Below are 24,892 nucleotides of genomic sequence, written 5' to 3' on the forward strand. Positions count from 1 at the left end.
CTCTGTAAGGACCCAGGGTTAATAAGAAATCACACTGGGAACAGGGTAAGGATTCCCACACATGAATCTCAGAGTGTTTACATATAACCATGACTGGAGCCTTTCTCTTTTGCAGACCAAGAGGCAGAAGTGACTTTTCTCATTTATGCATTGATTCAAGTTCTATTTAGATTCTGAAAGAAAACCAAAAACCACCAGAGGGTTCTCCAGGTGTCACAAACTACTCAGATACAGACCAAGCTGTCAACTTCTGAGACCTTCCACTATATTATTAGAAATCTATAAAACCTTCAAGAGACCACATTGGTCTCTGCAAAGGAGAATCACAACCCTCTGAAAGGACAGTGTGATTCATGGGAAATCACAGCAGACTCACCTGCTCCTCTCAGTGTGATGCAGCCCTGGCACAGGCACACACAGACACAGCCAGGCTCTCTGGAGCTCAGCTGGCTCCTGGGCAGCCAACTCCCATGGCTCTGCTTTTGTGCTTCCCGGCCTCTGCACAGATGGAGACAGCTCTGTTTGTTGCCTCTCCTCCCAGGAGTGCAGACATGCTCACAGACTCCTCGGGGTGTGAAAGAAGGGGGACTTTACAGACCCAGGCACTGATCATATTCTGGGAAAAACACACACAGGGGGGAGGGGGGCATTTCTGACTACATATTCTTAAATACAGTTACTAATTGTCACTGTCCTCATGCTAGAGCAGAGGAACAGCCTGACTGCCACACATCCAAATGCACCTCAGATGGGGGGATGCTCCAGGCCCAGGAAGAGTGTCCAGATGGGTCAGGGATTCATGGATGGGGACGGGCTCCCCAGGGGTGCTGCAGGGTGGGAACTCAGGTTCCCTCACTCACTCCCTGCAGGGGCCCATCTTCCAGGGAATTCACTCTCTGCAGCCAAAACTCTTTTTTCTCACATGCAACCATGACACAAGAGAGAAGGCACCTTTTGGGGGTCCCAGAGGCTGGATATTTCTATGGACTGACTTCAAAAAGTGAAGCCAGGAGGGATGTGGGAAGATGACAGGACATAACCTGCAGTAACTAAATTTAAAAGAAGCTGATTCCCTTTAGAATATACAATGCAAGTGTCTGCTCTAAGGAAAAGCATTACCAGCAGTGCATGAAAAATCTGGAAGCCCCTCTTCTGAAGCAGTTGCAGCTTTAATAATAAAGTCACAGTTGATGACTGAGCTGATATAGAACGTTGAAGTCACATTCTGAGAATGTGACAAAGATCCCATTCAGAAAATCCTTAATGAGATATAAGACCTTGATGTTGTGCGAGAGAACGTAGAAACTTTGGGTTCTATAAATGGTACAAATCCCTAGAGAGATTTCCCTGCAGAAAATAGTGTTAACCTCCTTACAACCATAAATATTGTGCTTCCTTTCTCTGTGCAGAGAAAAACACAGGCAGAAAATAAACTATAAATTTTCAGATGTACAATTAGTGACCATAAAAATCCTAATTGCTATGCAGAAACAGCAGCAGGACCAATAACTGCCTTTTAAGAAATGTTGGACAAAGACAGACTTCTGCATTTCAAATGTTTTATTAGCAGATAAATACTTGCTTGCTGTTGATTGCACTCCTAATTATTTACCCAGGGTTTCAACAATTTACATTATCAGCAGTCCAGACCAGAGGAGAAAAATAAAAGTACTGCCTCATGAGTCAGTTACTTGGGTGCCACTTGCAATTTGCTACCATTTGTAAATAAATTAAAGTGCATTGAAAAGGGTATCAATAAATGAAAATATTAGACCTATAGCAGCCAGGTAAAAATTATTCCTTAGGCTGCATTTCTAAACACAGCAAGCAGTTGCCTACAGAGTGTCAAAGGCTATGCTGACAGCAGCAAATCTCTCTCCTGCCTACGTGACTCCCAATATATTAGTGTTGCATTAGAGCAAAGTAAGAGGATCTGCTTTCTCTGACTGTTCCTGTGAAAACTGATGGATTGAAAGGCCTCTTCTAAGTCAATACAGCTTGAGTGCCCTAAGGATGAACATCACCCCAGTGCAAAGGGCCCAAACGAGAGTCCCAAGTCCACGCCCAGGCCTGGGGCTCTTGGAAACACTGCCAGGCCTGTGGCCATTTGGTGTTCCACCAAAACCAGCCAACCCTGCACACTGATTTTGCTAATATAGTCAAGAGTTTTTGAAGAGCCCTTCAGATTGAGAGGGGTCAAGTTCTGGGAGATCTGAGTACCTAAATCCAAACGGCCCTGGAGAAGCTCCAACTCCCTGCACTTTCCAGAGCAGTTTGCCTTCCTAAGGCAACCAGGTACTCGAGGGAGCTGAGCCTGGAGAGAGCAGTGCCCACCAGCCAGCCACAGAGCACCACAGGGGCTGCTCTCAGCAGCAGAGGACGTGGCCCTCAGGGCACACAGGACATTCTCTGGGTCCCACACTGAATGCTGAGCTGTCCCACCACTGCTCTGCCCCAGCCCAGCCCAACCTACTCGGCCCTGCTGGCAGAGGTGGCACCAGGGTGGGCAACAAGGAGCTTGTGCATCAACGACTCAGAGCTGCAAACAGGAGGGCCTGTGAGCATGCATGGAAACAGCAGCTTTGAGCTTCCACAGGGAAGGAAAGCAGCACAATAAAAGCAAAACTGGGGCTCAGGACATCTATGGAACCAAAGCACAGCACATGCTGATGATATTTTCAGGCTCTCGTGCCACAGGAGATGAGAAGCATAACCTGAGTGTGCCCCCCCATGCAACAGCAGAAAGCATGCAGAGAAACTGAGCCATACACACCTAGAGACCCCGGGCTCGGAGGGTTACAGCTCCTGGGACATCCCCCACTAAGCCTAGAGAGGACAGAGAAAGCAGGAGAGCAGCCTCAAGCAGAACCAGCTACGAGAGAGGAAAGAGAAGACAGTTAGTTAATAAGGTATTACAGCCTCGTCTGTGCAGTCATCTCCCAGGCTCTTCTCACTGTGATACAGAAATTATTTATTACACTGTTTTCCTCTTAATTTGGAGGAAAAAGAAACAATATTCAGAGAAACCAATCCTGAGACCCCTAAGGAAAAACAAAACCAGCCTAGTTAATCTGATTTGTTATCAATACTTGCATGTTTCTGTGAGATTTACTGTTAATGTCCTAAACCAGGGAACACTCCAGACTGGAATGAGGATGTTTGAATGTTGCAGAACTGGATATTGCAGCCAGACAATTTAAAACACAGAAATCAAACACTGTGCTCTCAGAAATGAGAGCTGGTGTTAGGCACACAACTTCAGGTCCCATGCCAGATGTACAAACTCCAAATGGCTCAAAATGATTGTTAGAAAGGGGACATTAATTTCTAAAAGATGCCCACTGCTCAACAGCTTACAGCCATTTCCTTTGTTCTCCCCGCCTGTAAAGCTGATCCTCCACAAAACCAAAGGGAAAGAAGTTGTGGGATATCAGGTTGTCTCTGTAGCTCTGTAAATCTCTCATCTATTTTGTCTTAAAACATTTAGCACCAAAACTCCTCTGGGTCAGCGACTGCCAATTTAGTCCCTGTTTTTGCTGGAGAATGTACAGAACAAAATCCATCTGGCAAAGGCAAGTTCTGTGAGGCAGCACAACCAGTCTTGGGCTACCACCACATCAAACTGCTGCAGCCACATGGCACCAACTGCAGTGCCAGGACAAACTCACGCTGCTGCTTCAAATGTTTTACAACATTTTCAGAGAGGAATGTTGCCCCAGCAGATTTCATGCTTGACCAGGTACTGTCTGCCTTCCTGATGCCAGAATAAACACAACTGCTTGTGTTTCAGCCAAATTACCAGAAATATGAGCCTTTCTTTGCGTGGATCCAACCTCAAAGGGCACGGAACAATCATGCCAGAAAACTCAGTTTTTCTTAAACTAACAGAAGTAAATTTATGCTCAGACCTTAGTAGATACAACAAAACTGTACAAAGACATGGCCTAAGATGAAAGTCAGGAAGCAGAGTGAGAGAAAGACTCATTCTCAAGTAAATGACCAAAGGGAATAAATTAAGCATAATTCAGTTTCTACAGACAAAAGAGTAACACCTTTGAAAAAAATAATTTTTAGATATATACATAAAATCCATGTGACACATCATAAGCTGCTTCTCAGACCTTATGCTGAAATGATCTTGAGCCTGGGTCCTCTTGCTCCTCTGGTCGACTGAGTTCTAATGTGACCCTGACGTGACAACCTCCAGCAATGAATAGCAATGAGGAGCTCACCAAGAAAGCTGTTCCAAGATAGTTCTCTCGAGGGCACAGACAGACACACTGTGTCGGTGGCAAAAGAACACCAAAAATGCTGGTCAGGGTGGTTTTGTTCCTCTGGACAGGGGCAGTGTGTGAAAGAGGGGAATGCACAGGGGCAGAGGAAATGGGAACAGGAAAACTCCCTGAGAAGGAACTTTGGATCTTAAGGACACAGCAGTGGATGCTGAAGCTCACCAGTTCCATTAGACCAGGAAAAAAATGTCAGCATGCAATAGCTGAGGTTTTACATCAGTCAGGAGCTTCATCTGATCATCTAGCAGGAATCACTTTGTAGAAATAAACAAACTCTGCAAATAAATTTGCAAAATATCCTACCATGACCTTGGTTTAGCAACACCAACAAAAGAATCCAGACACATCTTTGTACACACACCAATTAAAACACACTTTACTCTGTACAGAACTGGCTCTATTGCATCTCCAACCTTATCACAACAGTTCCCAGTCCATTTAAAAATTAATACTTAATAAAGCTCTCAGTTAAAAGCACTGAAATCATATTATAGTACCTTAGAAAAGATACAGTTCTCAGGAAAAAAGAAAACAGTTTCCTGGAATTAACACAATCTCTCTCTCTATATTAATCAGTGCACATTTAAGTGACACCAGTTATCTTTCTACAGCTTCCCTTCCTCACTTCTGCAGGTTGGTACTAGGAATTTTTCAGGTCTTCCTCCCAAAATTTCATGCACTGTTTCCAGGGCTTGGTCATACAGTGTGTCTGCAGAGCTTTAATTACACTGTAACTCTATTTCCCTAATAAGGTCCATTTCAATTTCTACACTGTATTCCCAAATGGAAAGGAAAATAAATTAGAGCAATATAGTACACCTTTCTCACAACTGCACACATATAATAGCATAAATAATTCAGCTTAATGCTCTAAAGTTCAAATTGAACTATTTTTACAAGGGCAATTTTTAAAGTAAATGTTTTAGCCTATGATTACTTATAACCAACATAAAAAAAATCCATTTCGTCTTGAAATTTGTCATTTATAGAGCAGAGCAGTGTAGCAGCACCTCTCTGAGGCAGAGGACTCGTGTACATTGAGGAGGCTGAACTCCTCCATCAGAGTGCTCATTATGCCACCCTTCCTTCAGAGATCAGTGTTTGTGGTAATTAAGCATAAACCAGCACGGCAGAATTGCATCAGTTACTTCACACCTCCTGAGTGTCCACACTGAGGTTTAATGAGGGATGTGATAGTCTATAAATTCACACTGCACTGTAACTTCTCTGTGTAAACAAACAATCCTCATCCATTTCCAAGGGAGTGGGATAGTTTTTGTAAAAATCTTGTAAATACCAAAACACTGAACAAGTGCTGAGTTCTGCCCTCAGAAGGTGCTGCTGGCTTTGAATGTGCCCATTTGAATCCCTTGCTACTGTTCTGTCTCAGGATGTGTTAATTCTGCCATCTCAGCATCATTAATACTCCATTCTCTGCATACAGAGAGTTGGGTTTACATGATTTCTCTCCATGTCCTGTAGCTGGGCAGCATTTGGGAGACAGCACTTTCACCCCCATCTCAAGAAGCCAAGTCTGAAGTAACCAGCTGAGCTGAATGCTGGGGACCAACTGCATGGAAAAAAATCAGAGTATCTTGATAATGACCCGGTCTATGTTTGCATATCCCCAGAAACTTTCATATTTTCCTTTATATTTTCTGATTTCCTATAAAAATAAAACACAACCTGAAAATTAATGGTAGAATGAACAAGATCATACTTGTGATCTCTCTTGGAATATGAATAGCAAATTTGCTGCTTCTCAAACCTCTGACACCTTTTTGCTGTGCTGGAACTTGCCCAACATGATTGCTACCAGCTTGATTAGTTCATAGGGCCATCACTTTAGCACCCCAGAACTCATGGCCTTGCATACTAAAGCTGCTGCACACCATTGATTTTTCAAAGGTCTCCCCTACTGAAATCAATAAGGAGTTCTGCTTAAAAATGGATTGCACTTTGTGTTCCCTTTCTGATTCATGGATATTCAGGTTTCCAAGTATTCTCACAGCTGCTTTTAGCAGCAGCTCCATGTAGGGACCTTCCCCCTTCCCCTGACCCCAGTGTGGTTCTTTCTCACCTCCATCAGATGCTTCATCAGCCACTGCTGGGAGTGCAAAGGGACAAACCTCTGCAAATCTGTGCCAAGCAGAGAATTCCACTATAGCCATTTTCTTAGAATAAGGTCTTCCAAGCAGCAAGGAAAGAGCCCTTTTGTTTATGTGACTGTCAGATAATGGCAGGCTTTAAATTAACCAGGCAGGCCCCGCTGCCTGCCCAGGGCTGTGTGCAGGGGCTGGGCCAGAGCTCATCTCAGCAGCAATACCCCCTCTCTGCAGAGCCCACCCTGCAGGCAGAGCCCCCCAGAATCAACACAGCTGTCCTCAGAACAAGGTGATTGCAGCGAGAAAAAGGTGAAGAGCAAAAGCAGCACAGCCCAGAACTCTGCTCCCTCCTTCTCTCCCATGTATTTTAAAGCTTGGCTTCATTAATACACAACCCAATTGGGCCACAAATAAGCCAAACATCAACTGACAGAACTTCATGCAATTACTTCCACAGAATACTTAAAAGATTTCATCAAACAATATAGCAGAATCCTCATTTTTCTTGGTTTCTGTATGTTCTGAGTCTTGGCAAAAGGACTTGCATTTTAAGAGAAAGGCCTTTGACAGGAATGTGTGTGCAACAGGCTGTGTGTGGAACTACAGCCGAGAACAGCCTTGTGTTTGTGAGCACTCCATTTCCACTTCACAAAGCACAGAACAACAGGCAGGGGGCAATTTCCATGGCCAGGCCAGCTTCTCATTGGCAAAACCCAGTCACTGAAATATTCCAGAAAGGCTGGAAAATCCTGCAGATGCTCATAACTCTTTCATCAAAGATGCTACTGTGCTGCCATGAAAGAGATAAACAACAAACTGGCAAGGGACAGAGCCGAGGTCAGCTGTGCAGGCAGCTGATCCCCCCTCCCCAGTGCCCCCATCAGGGGCAGCAGACAGAGGATTTTATTCAGGCAGTGTCTTCAAACTAAGAGCCATTAGGTAGAAAATTGTCCTTTCATTACACATTTTGAGAGGAGTGGGGGGAAAAAAATCCAACTGTGACCCCACAGAACAGTGAGTATTTAAGCTCAGCAACAGATGTGTCAAATGACTTATCCTGACCATGAGGAGTTAATTAATGCTATAAATAGCACTCTGCACACACACAAAAATCCACTTAATTTCAGTATCCAAAGCACACAGTCGAGCTCTGCTTATCAGTAAAACTATTTTCCTTTCAAGAGTGGGCTTGGGTGTTTTACATGGAGATTAACACAGAGAGATAATTTGATTTCAGGCTATTGAGAGATTTCCTTCCTTTTATGTCTCAGAAGAGCAGGGCTGCATGCAGCTAAATGAGATCCATAGATTGCAGTAGAAGAAAGGCTAATAAAACTGCACAGCTACATTCCTGGGCAATAACAAATGCTTTTTAATTCTAGGGCTACAGTCTTGGGGTTTTGGGGGGCATTTCCAATTAGTACTTAAGATTAATGCAAATAAATACCTTAAAAGGAAACAGATCCTTTAACCCATCTGAATCAAATACCTACTATCTCCTATAGCATTTTATACCAATAAATAAACTGGCACTGCTAGAAAAAAAAATCCACAGTTCTGAAGTGTTCAGAGTGAGCATCTTCCCTGTGGTTTTTGACCTGCTTTCAGGAGGAAAAAACCAAAACCAAACCTCACAGCTGCTTTCCAGAACATGGGTCTTGTTTACCTCTCCCAGCCACATCCAGTGGGTTGTGTGGCTGCTCCAGCAGGGCACTGAAAACCTCAGTATAGACAGGAAAGAACATAATGTCAATAGTCAGGTTTAATTCCTGAAGCTTCTAAATCAAACTGATGTTATTAGCTGCTTGCCAGCCTATCCTATGCACTGCTCTCCCATATTTCAACCTCTCATTAAAAACAATCAGATTTTGGCCTTACGATGCTTTAAATCAGGCACAGTATCAATGAAGAGATTAAAGCAATGCAAAGAGAGGGAACAGACAGAACAAAGCCCACTACACCTCTAATTCTCCTCAGTAACATCTGTCTCCTTCCAAATCCAGTATTTTTTCACCAAGCTGTTTGGCAGCCTGAGGCCCTACTTAAACATCCTCTGTTAGACCAAATCTATTGATCTGCCTTGTGCAATGGTATGTGCAGAGCAGACCCTTCACTGGCTCAGCATCTGTACATTTAAAATGCAACCCAAGTTCATCTCACCCTTGGAAGTTTAGGATGCAATCCAAGTTCGTGCTGATTAACACCACAGCTTTTTAGTATTACAAGGCAAACATGCATTTGAGAACTAATAAATAATTTCTGAGCAAAACAGAAGTATTTAACTCATCTGATGTCTTGAATAATCATTCCATTTATGCATAAACATATAAAGGCAGAAAAAACAGATACATTTTAATGACTTGGAGTCTTGGAGAAAGTCATCATTCCATAGGATGCAACATCTCTCAGCAAAATAGTCTTTGATGTGTACTGCAAAAACACCCTGCAGCAGTGGGGTGGTGCCTGGCTGAGGGGCAGTGCCAATGTCACAGCAACTGCCACTTCACCTCCCCTCCTTCCAGGGGCAAGGCACTGATGAAGGCAGAAATCCTCATCCCTGAGCAGCTTTTCCTGTTCTATCAGCCAAGAGTATTGGCTTCCATGGGGTTAAACTGACAGCCTAAGTAGCCCTCAGAGAATAATACCCAGGACATGCCTGGTTCATATCACTGGGTAAATCCAGATGCCATAGTAACCCTATTGATTAGCCCAGACTCAGGGGTTCCTTCCTCATTTCCAGCTTCCCCTGCATGGAACAGAAAGGCAGAGCTGTGCTTACACTGCCCATGTCACATTCACACACTGACCAAAATTTGGTTTTATTACATCACACCTGCAAGTGGCAATTTTCACAACTAAGATTCATGTCTTTATTATAAGAGCTTTTTATTCACTGGCTTGTGGCTCTTTCAAAATGTAAATGTTTGGGCTGAAGTTTTCCCTGGCAGATCTTTCCTTCAGGATGAATTTCTCTTTTAGGAAAACTTGGGCGAGAATAATTTGACTTTCTTGTATCAGACTGGGAAATTTTTGTCCAAGTTTCCTCCATTAGTGGCTCCACAGGCCCAGTCAGAGCACTTGCTGTCAGTCCCAGCCCAGCCCAGGGATGGGGGGTCTCCCTTCAGCTCTGGATGCAGCTGGAAGTCTGGCAGGGTCACCCCAACCTTGGGACAGGCAATACCTCAACACCCATAACAAACCTGGAGGGGTTCCCCCTTCTCCCTCTCCCTCTTTCCTCACTTGGAGCACCTGTTCTGAGTCTGACCAACTCAGAAACCTCCACTCTAACTGAACAACTACCCCCCTGAAACATCTTCTGTGCTGAGGCTGACCCTGCCCTGAAAACCACCATGAACTGGGGAAAGCTCTGGATTTAGGGGGTCACCACCAATTCTCTTCTGCACAGACCATTTGGTTCCAGACAGCTGCATTTAGTCTCTGACCTCACCCCTTCCAAGCCCATCCTGCATTTGTACCTTTAACTCAATCCTAATGCTTTTTGTAGCTCATATCCCCCATCAAGACTATTTCTTATTTCCAGGAACACACTTACCACTAATTTCTGATCACAGTTATTTGGAAGGAGAAATATTTCTTCCAGATCACTAAGGATGTGCTCCAAGAACCAACTTTCTTTTCAAACATCCCTTTTTAATAACTATTCTGCTAATAACTGTGCTAAGTGGGAAAAACAATTTTGCTTTAACTAACCACTTCAAAGGCTTAAAGCAAATTCCCTCTATTATATCAGAATTAAAACCCTGCACTGTATAAACAAGAATGTATTCCAGCTATAATAAACATTAATTCATCTCATTAAAACTATGAAAGCAACAGAGGTAAGTACCAAACAACGAGACAGTAAATACAATGTAAACTCTGTTGAGATTCCTTCCCACAAACAGCTTTGGAAGTTTAAATGGGCTATTTACTTTCAATATAACTTTTTGGTTTGACATATATAAAAGGAAAAATGTTTAATCTAAAAACAATCAAATGGAAATGGAAAGAACTTTATGAAAATCAGTAACATGATGCTTGTTATTCAGAGGATTATTTTCGAGGAATGCTTGGCTCAAACTATAATCCACCTACACTGAGAAAAATAAAGCAGTACACAGAAGGGAGCAATATTTCAGGAAAATAAACAACAGAGTACTTTTGGATTTAAACCCATCATTCCCTACCAAGTCCCCTGAGTTAAAACAGTCACACCAAAGTATTGAGGTGAATTCAGAGCAGCTGAAAATGTTTATGGTCATTCTCTAAGCAGAGGACTGGCCTTTGATGCCTCAAGAAAGGCTGAGACAGAGTTGGCAGGGAGGGAATGGAGAGAGGAAAACACATCTTAGGATTCTGACCCTCTCTGCAGAAAGGGGGGGGTGCCAGACACACATCACAGCCTTTCATTTGCCTTGTTCAGGGTCAAGAAATCCCTTAGGAAAACACAAGCATGAGTGGAGAACAGGACAGGAATTGAATGCTTGGGGTCCACCTACTGAAAATGTGGCCATAGGAAGAATTCACTGAGTCAGAGCCATGCCCTGCTCTGTCAGGGGCATGATGAAGCTAAACAAGGACTGCCATGGAAATAGGAGAAGGGAGACATGGATCAGAGATGGCAGGAGATCACAAAAGGGAACTGTCATCCCTGTTTCCCTCAGCTATCACTGGAGTTTTACCTTTGCCTCAGCTCTCAACACAACGAACCATCATGGGGGTTCCTGTCCCAGTCCCAGTTTTAAGACCTATCCCAGGTATTTTCCCTTCTTTCTGCTCCTCAACCATCCTACCACCGTTTTAAACAAATTTTAGTAGGCCTTCAGTAGCTTGCAAACTAAGGAATTTCTGAGAGGTGTAAAGACAATTTAATAAAAGGATTAAGATTTAAGAACATACATAATGACAAAGCAGCAAGAGACTCCAGAGATTTGAACATCTGCAGCAACACAGTACCTTTTACAGTGTTCCTTTCTTGCAGGGGCTTTAAGATGGAAATTCTCCCTTGGTTCAACAATAACTCTGCAGAGAAACAAAAAAAGTATAAAAAGACATTTTTATTCCATCTCAGGGAAGTAGGAAGAGTGCATTACTTTTAAATAATATATACATGACATAATGTAAATTGTTAATTTTATCTCTCCTTTGGTTCCCTTTCCTGAGTCATGCTGGTTTACAGAAGTGTGTTACCTCTGACATCTATTTCCCCATCACCTGAAATTCCAAGAAAATGTCACAGAACTGGGGTATAGAAAATAAACTCCATAAAAGGAGCTCCTTTGACTAATCAGCTATTCCAATCCTCTTTGTTTGTGTCCCAGTGCCACCCATATGTGCATATGTCACACATTCCTAAACTTAGAATTCAATCCAATAGATATTTAATTCCCTATTAATTCATACATGTCAAAGCCAAAGATGTTTCCCTCATGAGCACAAACCACAGCATTTCAGTCATCCAGGCCTAAATGCCACCTAGTGGCTCTAAAAATGTCAACTGTGGCTCCAAACTCATCCTGTTTGACATTTTTTGGTCCAACAGCAGGAAGCAAGAGAAGTGAGGGCAGGAAGACTTTCTCCTGTGAATTCAGCAGGAGCAACTCGGTGCTTTCCAACATCTCACTTTTTGTTTGAGCTCCAAGCAACATTCCCATTACAGCATCTCTTACCTCAGCAGTCCCTCTCACAGATAACAAACAGCATCCCCTGTCTTGGATTCCCAGCCTCCTGCTGTTTCTGAGACCAAGCCCATGGCAAGGAGCTGATTCCAGCAGACCCCCCTGGCTGGGTCCCACTCAGGCTGAAGTTGCCCATAAAGCAGCTGTGGCACTGCCCTCCCACTGCCAGTCTGGCACATGGCTCTGTGTCCAGAGCCTCCTCTCTGCTCCTCCCCTGCCTGGCAGGTGCAGGAAGGCCAAATAACACCAGTGGTAAGGAAGGAAAAACACTTTAACCACCCTGCACACTCACTGTAACCAGAGGGGCTAAATAAACCAAAATTCTACATCTCTGATGTAAGGTGAGGGTTTCTTTGAAGCCTAATCTCTTTTAGCTTGTGTCTTGTAACAAGAATATGACTGCATCTTCTAAGCAAGATAAATTTATGCATTTTATTAAATTATTCTTCATTTTGAAGCCAGAAATAAATAATGATTTATGTTTAGTGACACATGGAGAAGACAAAAACTACTGGAAAAAATACTTCCCTTTTCTTGTTTTCCACCTGCATTTTTTTGTTGTTGTTGTTGATTCAGTCAAGAAGACAAACTGCCTAAGGCTTGGGACATTCTGGACCCAGTCCCACTGCAGCATTCATGTACAGCTGTGGGCCATTGAATCTTTTTTTATCACAATCTGAGAGAAATGGCATTTGCCCACTTCACAAGATCTCAAAAATATGTATCAAGGAGTGATCACACACCTCACATCCACTACTGATCCTCTAGTGACAGTCACACCTGTAGAGCCTGAAATTTAGTCCTGAGTATCAAGAAAAAAAACCTACTTGTCTTTTCATTACAAACCCACTTGTTTGATTTCCTTCTTTGAGCAGAGTGTTTGTTGAGCTCTGACAGTCCCTGGGTGCTGGTTGGGCTGTGCCAAACCCTGGCTCAGTGAGCTGCATTCCCATGGGCACAGTCCCACTGCCCCTGGACACAGGGCTGGTGCCCCAAACCCTGGGCAGGCTGGAGCCTGCTGAGGGCTCAGGGTTACTGCAAACCCCCTTTCCAGCCCAGGGCTGCTGCCCATTTGATAACCTGCAATCAGGGGAGAAGGGGGGAACCCACCCTTGGCCCACATTACATGTAATAAAACACCTGTGCTTCATTACAGAAGTGCTGCTTCATTCCAGTGATATACTTTTATTGCTGATTTTAATCAAGTATCTTACAGCTCTCAGATGAGAAAGGTGGAGAAGAACCTGTAATGCCTTTTCAGATTGCTTGTTATCTCTCACTTGTAACTAATTATCCCAGTCACACTGTTAAAGACTGAGTGGTTTTATGTTCGCTCGCCAAGAAATAACTTAAAAAAAAGAAATTAGACAATTAGTCTCTAGCTACTCTAGCTATAATAACTAATTAAGATAAATATTTTCAGACTAAGGAACTTAACAGAATATCAAGGCACTGACACTGCAAAAATGTCTGGGAAAGTAAAGCATCTCTCAGCAAAACCATTTCTTGCCAGTCAGTGAGTCCCACAATTGCATCCCAACCACACTTCACTCTTGTCCTACTCCAGTAAACATAATTAGTTATTAAAACTTCTTTCTAACATGGTAAGAAGGCAAGTAGCTTATTGGACTATAGGAAAGCTTAGGCACAAATTTGGATGCTGCCCCACTGCAAGGCTGTGCACTGCTGATAGATGGCTACTTTTACACCAGCACCATGATGCAAAGTGCTGTCCCAAGCCTTTCTACCATTCCTTTTCCCTAATGTCTTATTTTACACCACCAGTTAAGCTTGGACTGTGCTGGTAACCCAGTCCTGACACCTTCTTGGGCCCTCACTCAAAAAGCTTCTGAAGGTGCCCCCAGGTTGTTGGAGATGCTTTGTGGCACTGGCTGTGTGAGGGCAGAGGGCAGGCAGGAACAGCACAGGAGCCCCCCATGAGGTTGCTGGCCCTTGACTCACTCTGTGCCAGGCAGGAACAGCACAGGAGCCCCCCCATGAGTTTGCTGGCCCTTGGCTCACTCTGTGCCAGGCAGGAACAGCACAGGAGCCCCCCCATGAGTTTGCTGGCCCTTGGCTCACTCTGTGCCAGGCAGGAACAGCACAGGAGCTCCCCATGAGTTTGCTGGCCCTGGGCTCACTCTGTGCCAGGCAGGAACAGCACAGGAGCCCCCCATGAGTTTGCTGGCCCTGGGCTCACTCTGTGCCAGGCAGGAACAGCACAGGAGCCCCCCATGAGTTTGCTGGCCCTTGGCTCACTCTGTGCCAGGCAGGAACAGCACAGGAGCCCCAGCAGTTTCTGGCCCTGGGCTCACTCTGTGCCAGGCAGGAACAGCACAGGAGCCCCAGCAGTTTGCTGGCCCTTGGCTCACTCTGTGCCAGGCAGGAACAGCACAGGAGCCCCCCATGGGTTTGCTGGCCCTGGGCTCACTCTGTGCCAGGCAGGAAGAGCACAGGAGCCCCCCATGAGTTTGCTGGCCCTGGGCTCACTCTGTGCCAGGCTCAGTGTGAGTGCCAAGGGCCAGCATTGCACAGGTCACACAAACACCCCTGCATAGGAACTGGTGCAATTAGCACTGCCAAGTGTGAGCCAAGCAGTGCAGCTCAGCATAAACGAGACAGTCAAATGGTGTGGAGAGACAAGCAGACTGCTTTCCAATTCAGCTGTGTTACTACTACAAGCATGCACTGCAAAATCTTGCCAAGGGCATGAATGGAAAGCCTTTGTCTTTGGCTCTTTCTGCCACTCAACCCTCTGTCTGGCATTTCTGGCATTAAAATAACTAATAAAGAATTTGGAGGATGTAATTTATTTGGCAACAGAAAAATCACCTGCACATTCACTGCTACAGCCCTCACTGCACACTTCAAACCCAAAACCAGCCTTGAGGAACTGGTGTTGCTTCTCTTACAGCACAACTTCAGTTACCAACAGCTACACCAATGGAAAAGAGACCAGTGGGAAAGAGCTCACTTGCTCCCAAATTAATTTGTCTGTCCATGTTTTGTCTTTATTGATTGTAAGAAGCTGACACCCTCCAACTGAATGTTTTGCTTGGCAGGAGCTTTGTCACAGATAAATCACCACAAGTTTAGGCACAGCTGAAGAGCATTCTCTGGGCTGTATTTTACATCTGCTGGGATTTGCTTTTCTTAACCAAGAGACAGGTGAGGAGAAAGATTTTTTTTCTCTAAGCACCTTCTTCCTTCATCTTACATTTTCATTTGCTAACCTGCTATTTTATTTCACAGAGAAATGTGGGGTATTCTGAGTGACAATGCAGTTCTGCTTTTATGTAAGGTATCAGATGGCAAACATGAGGTATCTGCATTACACAACCCACTGTGTGGGTTTATAATCTGTCACAACTTGCAGTAAAACATGAAACAGTCATAGGAAGTGAGGTCTCTCCACTAAAAGATGTGATACAAACACAGCTACCACATAACACTGAACAGCAGCCACCCTGAGCACTCATTATGAGCTTTCCATCAAAAGAGGAGAACTACAAGCTGTTTGATATTCTAATATTTACACTCAATTATCTCCAGAAATTTATTTAGAACAGCATTATTTTTGTGTTACTCAGGAGCTCTGAGTTCCCTTACAAACTCCTACTCATTCTTAATTATAGTGTAAATCAGCATGTTAACATCAAGCCAGCAACCCTGAACTAAAGCAGCTGATACAAATGCAGACAAAGTTGGGACAGGAGCAGTGGCAAAATGCCCAGAAAGTTCCAAACTCTCCCTGAACAGCTCAGTCAGCGTGGAGAGATACACAGACCTTTGCAAACAGACACGCTGGGTAGCAGCAGTTAGTGCCAATAAATTCTATATAAATATTACAAAAGCAGTAAAGAGCCCGTGCATCAGTACACAGACATGTCACAGATAAGAACTGTGGCTTTTTAAAATGTCAGGACTGAAAATATACAACAGCCCATAAAATGTTGCTCCAGTCATTACGTGCCACCAGAGAACTGAATCATTTATTAAGGAAAGGATGGCTGAGCTCACTGGGGCAAATGAGATGCACCCATTTCCTACTCTGCTTAGTGTGTTGATAAAGACATGGCATATTAAAAGAGAATTTATGACACACAGAACTACAGAAGGCTCTGTATAGTGATGCACTTCAACGGGCAAAATGAAAGCTAATCCTTCCCTCTGAAGGAAATGTCACAGACTGCTGTGTGTTTGGTAAATTAATATTTATAACAAGCCCAGACAGTTTAGTGTTTTTAATACAGGACCAAGATTTTCTCCTAAACATCAAACAAAGAAGTTGCATTAAAACAGCAGTTTCTTGATTGCCACAAACCTAAATGACAATAATGCCAAGATTTGTTTTCCATCATGTCACACCCATCACCAACTGTGCACAACCAGGACATTTGCAAAATCCCCCAAGTAGCCATGAATTATACATTCCTAACCCTTTAAAGTTAACTCATGATAATCTTCTTATCAAGAGCCTGCTGACAGCTGCTAGTACTATTTTCTTAATATTTCTCATTATAAACAGACATCTAGGAATGGAAGAACAAGGTCTGCACAGTCTGGCATCCCACAGGTGCACAGATATAGGTAATAAGGGAGAGTTTACAACACTGCTTCAAGAATTTACACAGCAATAAAACTGGAGCTGGACACCTTTTATAAAAAAATGTAATTTAAAATTTTACAGCCCAATATGAGTAAGAATCCATCACACCCAGTTAAATGAAAATGCAGCACTTGATCACCCTTTAGGAAAGTTTTGAAAGGAATTTTGTGGTATTACACACCAATATGGAGTTTCATTTAATTTAGATGATGAATTATCCAATTTTGTTCTCTGTTATACTACAGATATCCCAATGGAACATGAGAGTGTTCATGGGGTAACCAAAGTCACCTTTCAGGTATTACAGAAAGAGGATACATTTATTCACTTAAATGGGAGGCAAAGGTGATCTCCCAAAATTTTATGAAGAAATTTATTCTTGAGAAAGAAGAACAAAAAAACTTAATCCTGGTTTTAGTGACAATAAAGTTCACAGCTGTGGGAGGGAAACTGGTTGCAGTTGGTTGTTCTCTCCAGGGGAGAAATTCCCCTCTCAAAGCAAACCAGACCCAGTTCTGTAATTCCTGCTGGGACTCTCATCTGGATGGAAACTGCACACCTAGGCCTGGAACTGACTGCAAAGAAAATTCCAGATTCATTTTGCCATCACCCACCTCATATACAAATTTCAGAAATATATTCACCATCACATACAAACTTCAGAAACAACTCCCAGACCAACATTTTTACTTTGCAAGGACTGGTAGTGAAAAATCATTTTCTTTCAAATGTATTTGCTGGAGAATGTTGCACTTAATGTGGACTTTGTCCTGAAGAGTCAATCAGTAAAATTAATTCACTATTATGTAAGATCTGAGTATGGGTTTAATTTCTTCTTTTTTTTCAGGTTTTCCAACATTACATCACACCAACTTGTTCAACTCCAAATGTAAGCTTAACTAATTATTAAACTAATAAACTTGAATTTGGATAAGAATTACTTTAGATTCCAAAAAGTGCTTTGCAATAAAACTGTTTCCTAAATAAACTGGTGATTTCTAGTTACTAATATGAGTAACTCTACTACTGTTAATTACTAAGTACACAGTGAAATTTAATGTTTACATTTCCAAGTGATATAAATACCACTGAAGTGATTTTAAAAATATCAACGTTCAGTGCCACCATCCCCAACCACAAAAACCATGGAAATCCAAAAGAATTTTTGCTTATTGAGGACCTCTAAGTTCAGCCTTACACCATTTCCTCACCAGTCAGAAAGCCCAAGTAAGAGTCACACTGAACAACAGCAGCTCCCAGGGATGTTCTCAGGCCAGGAAATTCCTTACCTGAAATATGAATGTGAAAAGCACCCAGTGCTTTCCATGCCCAAACAGAAGAAGAAAATCAGCCTGAACAAGAACTTTACTAACAGTATTTTGTGAATAAAACCACAGTGTTGCCTGGCTGAACTTCAGAGCTGTATTTTCCCCATAAATCTGCATTCACACTGAACAGTCTTCCTGGTCTATGTGACAACCACAGCACTTCACAGTCACCAATAAACCAGCATCTAACCCTGGGACTGGCACTGGACCTTCAGTCCAGACAGACATGTCACCATGAACCACTAACAAAGCTAAAAGAAAGGGACATAAAACACAGGTAAGGTTACAGAAATCACAGAGAATGACAGTTTCCTGAAGGTCAAGAGCTGTGAGTGAGAAGACAATCACCTGAATCTCAAAACTAACCCTTAACACCCAAGTGATGCTTCCCCCTTATCCTTAGGAAAGGCACAACTGAAAGAGGTCTCGGTCACATCTCTTGCAGTTCTTCACCTAAAGCAGGAAATTTATTTTTTTTCCAACAAGAATATAGAAGATAATGGGAAGTCCTGTCCAAACCTGGAGAATCCACAGCACTCTCTTAGGAGGCAGAAGGTCCCTGAGAAAACTGGCCAAGTGCACATATGTGTGTGCAGGCAAACTAATGAACATCCCCAAACTAAAGCACTACACTCACATGGTCAGGAAACCAAAAGGTACAAGTAATCTGAGTATTTCAGATGTGGAGGCATTCCTCAAATTTCATGTTCCACAAAAGCACTGACTTGACTAATGAGGTTTTGGAAGTAGAAATTGCAAGGATGTGAAATCTGTACCTGGGTGACAGTGAAAGAGCACAGCACGTCTGTTTGACTTACACAACAATCAGATATATCTTCCACTTAATTGTGTAACAATGTTTCCATTAGTCTTTGCTGAAAAATAATTTAATAAGGTCTGTTTATTAATGATGACCTGAAGGGAGAAGTTCTCATGATGAGAAGCAGTAAGGTACCTACTCAGTCATGCACATGGAGCAGTGGGACATTAGCACAGATTAAGACCACTAATATAAATTGCTCCAATAAAGCAGAGGGAAAATTAAAGGTGAACTACTGTAGCAATCTCAACACAAAACAACTGCCAGGGACAGATATAAATAGCACCTGAACCCATTGGTCTGTGAATGTAAAAGAGATGGCCAGGAAGAGTAGTAAGGATAGAAGAAATCAATCATTTGCAGTTGATATAGATGAGAACTTGGTAACCTTTCCTGGCAAACTGGGAATTCACACACAAAGCTGGAATAGCTTAATGAAGAAGGAAACACAAAGAATGTTTCTATTGCAAGTCCCAGGACACTTCAGGCTGCATGCTTCATTTTAATACACTCAGGCTACTGGGCAGAGTGCTCAGGCTATTTAAAGATACACCAACTCATTCAAGTACTTGGCTACAGTTTTCTCAATTCCCAGGACAAACACAATGTGCACTATTAGCTTCCAGAAGTGCTTCCACATTTGCATAAAGGTTATGTAAGTACCAATAATCTTATGTTAATTGAGGCATGGTAAATGTATATATTTATTAACAAAGCTTGTTTCCCAGTGCTTTCAGTGCACAAGTTTCAGGACTGTAGAATCGTAACAGTTTCTTGGGTTTAGTCTGGTCTTTAAACACTGAAAGAGTTCAGCCTCTGCTTTTAAAAGGATTAAAGCATGAAGGCAGCAGGAATTTGGTTCTCCAGGCACTTCTGAAGCAAAATTATTTACTTTGTCACACTGTTTCCTTTTTTATGGTGACTGCTCTCATCTTTTTGATGTGTTACTGTAGCTCTTCTGATACAGAAATACTGCAAAAAAGATGAAACAATTATTTAGACCCACATATATATACACACACATGTGATCCAACTGACCAACAGGCCTGACTGCCACAAACACAGAACAGTAACTCCATCACACAAATCTTATTTGCACCTTCAACACTTACAATCTGCAGATTTAGGAGACAGACCGTGGCTGCACAGCTGTTCCTTCCATGTGCACATGTGCCTTTGGATGGGAGCAGCCAGGGAAGGGCAGCCCCTGCAGAGCTGCCCTGGAGCTGCTCCAGCCCAGCACCTTCATCCCAGGCTCTGCCACACCACCAGAGTCCACAGGCTGCTTTGCTCCCTCTCATTTCATCATTCCTCTGCAAGGATTCTGTGATGTCCCTCCTTTGTGTGGCACCAAAAATGCAGCAAAGGACTGATGAGGCCAAAAACACTGCCCTCAAAACACCCCTGAGCTTGACTAGTTCTATGCAAGAAAATATTTTTCATACAAGTACCTTGGAAACCAGCAGGATATTTTGGTTTTTTAATCACAACAGTGTCACAGGCATTAGGTGTTTCTCAGATCCCAAAACACACAGAAATGAAATGGCTTCCATGAACACAGTATCACATATAATGATACTGGATCAGACTTGTAAAATGGCACCAAAAATATACTTGTCTGAGAATTGCCAGAATAATTGTAATGAATTAATAAATAATATTTTACTTGATGTCAAAAAAATTTCATCACCCTGAGCAGTCAAACAAAAAAATGTGCAAAGCCTCTATATAAGCTACCTGTATAATGCAAATAAATCTCTGTGATAAAGCAAAATAAGCTATTATTCCCTCCAGGCCTCATCTAAATCCTCTTGTTTTGGTTCCTTAGAAAGGCAGAGGGACTTTTCCGTGTGTCCAGAGGCCATCCAGACACTAAAAGAGAGCACAGAAACAAACATACTCTCCACTGAAATCCTGCTATTAACCTACTTTGATTAACAGCAGAGGAGTTTTAATAACATAAAAGGAATTTTATGTTATCAAATAAAATCTTTTCATCCACAAAAATGCCCATAAATTTTTGAAAATTTTGGTAAAGTTTAGCATATATATTCTTAGAGTGACTATATGGATAACCTTATTATTACAAACCCTGACAGGCTCTCTCAGTGTGAACCAAGCACAGCTCCACACAGAGGCCACAGGAAATCACCCTGTGGAAGAACGACGCAATTTCACCCTCAAGGTTAATTAAAAGAAATCACTAAACCCACAGAAGTTTACATCAATAAGAGAATAAAATCAACATTTAGGTGTGATCAAAACCTCAGGCTGAGGCCACAATAAATCTGAACATTTCTCTGCTGTGCTCACTGGGGCTGAGAGCCACAAACTGCAGCACCTTTGCTGGTGAAAGGCACAGCCCAACATTCCTTCCATGAAAAGTTGTCTGGGAATCTGACTGAGCTTTCAGTAGGTCTCAGATTTACAGTTTGGAAGGGCAAACTTTAATTGTATTTGTGTCAATCAAACCCATCCAACTGTCACAGAAACACACAATCATGAAGAGTCAAATGATTAACTTGGCTGCTGGAACACAAGTTTTATTGCTGCAATGGACCAGCTCTCTGCTTTGCACATATAAAGCTGAATGGAACCACAGTAATGGCCAGGCTGCTGGACAGAGTGCTCTGCCAAGACCTGAAATGGATTTGGTACTTAAATTTCTTGTAGAAAACATGCATCATTCTGATTGCATTTAGGCCAGCAGGATGTTACAGGGTATAGTGCAATTGGGTCAGACTCCCATGTTTTTGTCCACCTTCAAACATGACTAATTAGGTTGAGCCAATGAAGAATTTAAGGCATAAACAAGGCATATCATACTTCATACACTGCTTTGATGAGTAAATAATCAGATTCTCATAACAGCAATTCATGTGCTGTCCCTTATGTCTGACAGCTGATTTCCAAAGTACTCACAATAGTTATGTTGCAATGGCTTTCCCAAATAAAAACTCTTTATTGGCTCCTGCCTGGTGATCCATAATTATGACACTCACACCAGGCCTGGGGGCAAGGGCACTGCTGCTCCACTGCTTGGCAGACTGGGAGGGGAAACAACCAGAAACTCAGATCTCTGAGCTCTTCAGGTACTTAAATCCTCACTGACTGTTGAGCAGTTGGGACTAACCCATCTAAGGTAAAAGCAGAAAATATATAGACAGCCCATAATCTTCCTTATAGGTCTTCCCAGATCTTCCTATTTTCTCTTTCTTCTGGGCCTTCCAGATCTTAAATTACTGCCCAAAAGTCCACACTTGGGAAAGACTAAGAAGGGGAATTTGAAGAATGTGCAGTAACATTAATACATGTCTAAAGGGTGACATCCACCCCCTTCCAAAATGTTAAGAGAAAGAAAACTGTTTTATAGAGCAGACATTACACAGGGCAGGGGCAAACAGCATCTCCAGATTCCAACTTTACTGAACTGAAAGCATGAATTGTATCAGCCCCTTTGAATCCCTTTTTGAAATCAGTCACCAGAAAGGAAACAACCAAGTGATGTGACATCTTGCAACACTCCAAACTAGGAATTTGGGAAGTTAATTAACTCACTAAATTATGTGTCACAGTCCTGTTCATAACCTGCACAGGCTTCTGTCAGCAAAGTCAACTCTGAAGTTTCAAATCCCTAAGAAAACTGAAAACCAAGCTGAATATTCAAAAAGCAGAAGAAATTTTTATAACTCCATTCATCACTAACAATGAAATACCACCATTAAGATCATAATGCAAATATTTTATGCTTAGAGAGCTTTTCAACTTGAGACTTCAATGTATTTTCCAGAGGAAATAAAGTTATCACCAGTAACTGCTATTGGAGACACCTCATGGTGTATCCAAGGCAAAATGCACAGCAAAGCCTGAGATTTAAAGAATATTTTTACTTCCATATCCCTATTCCTGTTCTTTGATCACCATGCTGACTCCTAAGAATGGGGCAGCTCAAAAGGGAACCTAAAAAGATCCATTAAAATCCACTGACAGCAGCACACATTTCCACATGCACTTATGAGTTCCTGCACACACAAACTGGGTGTTCAAACATCTTTGAAGCTCAGAGTCTGTGTGAAGGTTCATTAACATTAGTCCTCATTAACTGCAGTTTGGCTGTGTGTGAGTGCCAGGAGGGTGCCCAGGCACTGCCTGGCACTCCAGCTGGAGACTGAACTTGTGGTGTAACCATGGCAGATAAACAGCCAGGCCAGCAAAGCCCCATGGCTGTGCTTCAAATTACAGCAGGGCTGCTGAAATCAGGTGGCATTTTAGAAGGGAACAGAATTTCTTTTATTTTTTTTTCAGTTTCTACCTATCTTTAAAGTTGGCTATTTCACTTCACTGTGTAATACTCTTTTTAATTTGTAGAAACTCCAATGATTTTTTTCATATTACAGAAATTAAAAAGATCACATCAGAGCATTTGCTGTAAAATTAGACACTCTTAATTGGCTATAAAAGAATTAGACTGAAGAAATTCTCCAGGCTAAATCCGAAGACCCAGGAATAGAAGAAAAGGATGAAGATCTTGTTTATTGAAACAATCTAACCCAGCAGGATATAACTACATCAAACACCATGCAGGTTGGGTTGGGCTGAGGGGCTGTGTGTTCCTTCAGGGTTGTTTGGTCTGAGCTTTGACTGGGGTTTGCAAATAGTGGCAGAGCAGTTTCATTCCCATCTCAGACACGCTGAGGCAACAACAGAGCACAGGGACAAACACCAGGCTGGCGTGTTGCTCCCAGTCAGGGCAGCCACACATTCCCCTCTGCTGAAGGGCCACCAGTCCTTCATGTCAGACACCTGATTTGCAGGGTCTCAATACAAATGACCCCATATTTGTGTGTCCAGGGCACCCCAAGGCTCTGATGGGGAGAGCAGCAGGGATGAACCACCACCCACCAACACCAGCAGGGCAGTTGTTACTAAAAGCAGAATCAGATACAATCACCCCCTCACTTTCAAAAGTGGAACAGTGGAGCAGAATAAAAGCAACCAAAACTGTCGAGCTGAAACTGTGGGACTCTCAAATCACAGTTAAACAGAAATAATTTAACTAATTTGAGGGGGTATAGGAATGGTTTTTCAAGATTTAGAGAAGAATACCCCAAGTGAATATCTGTTTGTGTTATGTTACCATTTCATTAAAGAATTAGCAATTAAATCAAATTAGGTAAACTGGGTACAGTGTTCATCTTGAATCCTGTCGAGTACCCAGTCACAGCCCTGAAATTTGATTCCCCTGCCATGGCTACAGGTTCTTACATTTACTATAGAACTGTGTAACCTTCACATTATTCCTTCTCTATGTTAAACTGCTCTTCTGAGTCCAACCGAGAAAGAAATCACATCATTAAAAAAATCCTCTTTATCCAGAAACATATGAACAAAGATAAAAATGCCTCTAAGTGCTGCATTTTCATTTCAGTTTATATCCATTTATTCACAACCACTCACCATCAGAAGCCTTGGACTTAAATTTCTCCCCAAATTATTAACACACAAACTACCCACGCCAACAGGTACTAGTGAAGATTCTCATTACACAGACAACCATTTCCCTTTGTATTTCAAATTCATAAATAAATGTATAGGCTGTGTCAAAAGCTCCTTTGAAGAGCAAAGCCAAGCCAGTTAACATGTTCTATTAACTAATGAGCAAAGAAGGGCTGCAGAACCATAACCTGTGCTCACTCCATTATCCCCACTGGGGCTGGGCAATGTGGCCTCAGTGATCCACAAACCACAGCTTGGGGGGGTGAAATTTCATGCTACAGCATCTAAAAATATCCCGAGGCTGGAACAAATTCAACATCAGCACAAAGGCTGCTGAGGTGTAAGGCTGGCCTGAAGTATTTCAGCTATTGCAGCACTGTGGCCTCCCCCCTGCAGGGGGCCAGGGCTGGGGCCAGGGCAGAGCAGGGACCCCCTTCCAGGGGGATCTCTCAGGGTGGCACACACGGCAGGGACGGGGCTGCCAGCCTGGGAATGGATCCCAAGGCTCTGCTCCAGCAGGATGACCCCAGAGCAGCCCAAAGGCCACAGAGCTGCATGGGAGGA

At 42.7% G+C, this 24,892-nt stretch overlaps 1 protein-coding gene across 7 annotated transcripts in view; it reads right to left on the reverse strand.

The window, feature by feature from the left end:
• ARVCF (ARVCF delta catenin family member) overlaps positions 1-24,892 on the reverse strand; it is a 246,142-nt gene that overhangs the window by 151,888 nt on the left and 69,362 nt on the right. For 5 of the 7 annotated variants that reach the window (XM_071572446.1, XM_071572447.1, XM_071572444.1 and 2 more), the window contains exons 3-4: positions 11,354-11,419; positions 2,774-2,872 (exon numbers count right to left, since the gene is read on the reverse strand). The gene's annotated coding sequence lies outside the window, so the exon portion shown is untranslated. The remainder of the gene's footprint in view (positions 1-2,773; positions 2,873-11,353; positions 11,420-24,892) is intronic. The other 2 variants (XM_071572445.1, XM_071572452.1) reach the window with 1 other exon arrangement.

The sequence above is a fragment of the Pithys albifrons genome, chromosome 17 (assembly GCF_047495875.1).
Source record: "Pithys albifrons albifrons isolate INPA30051 chromosome 17, PitAlb_v1, whole genome shotgun sequence".
Classification (NCBI taxonomy): domain Eukaryota; kingdom Metazoa; phylum Chordata; class Aves; order Passeriformes; family Thamnophilidae; genus Pithys; species Pithys albifrons.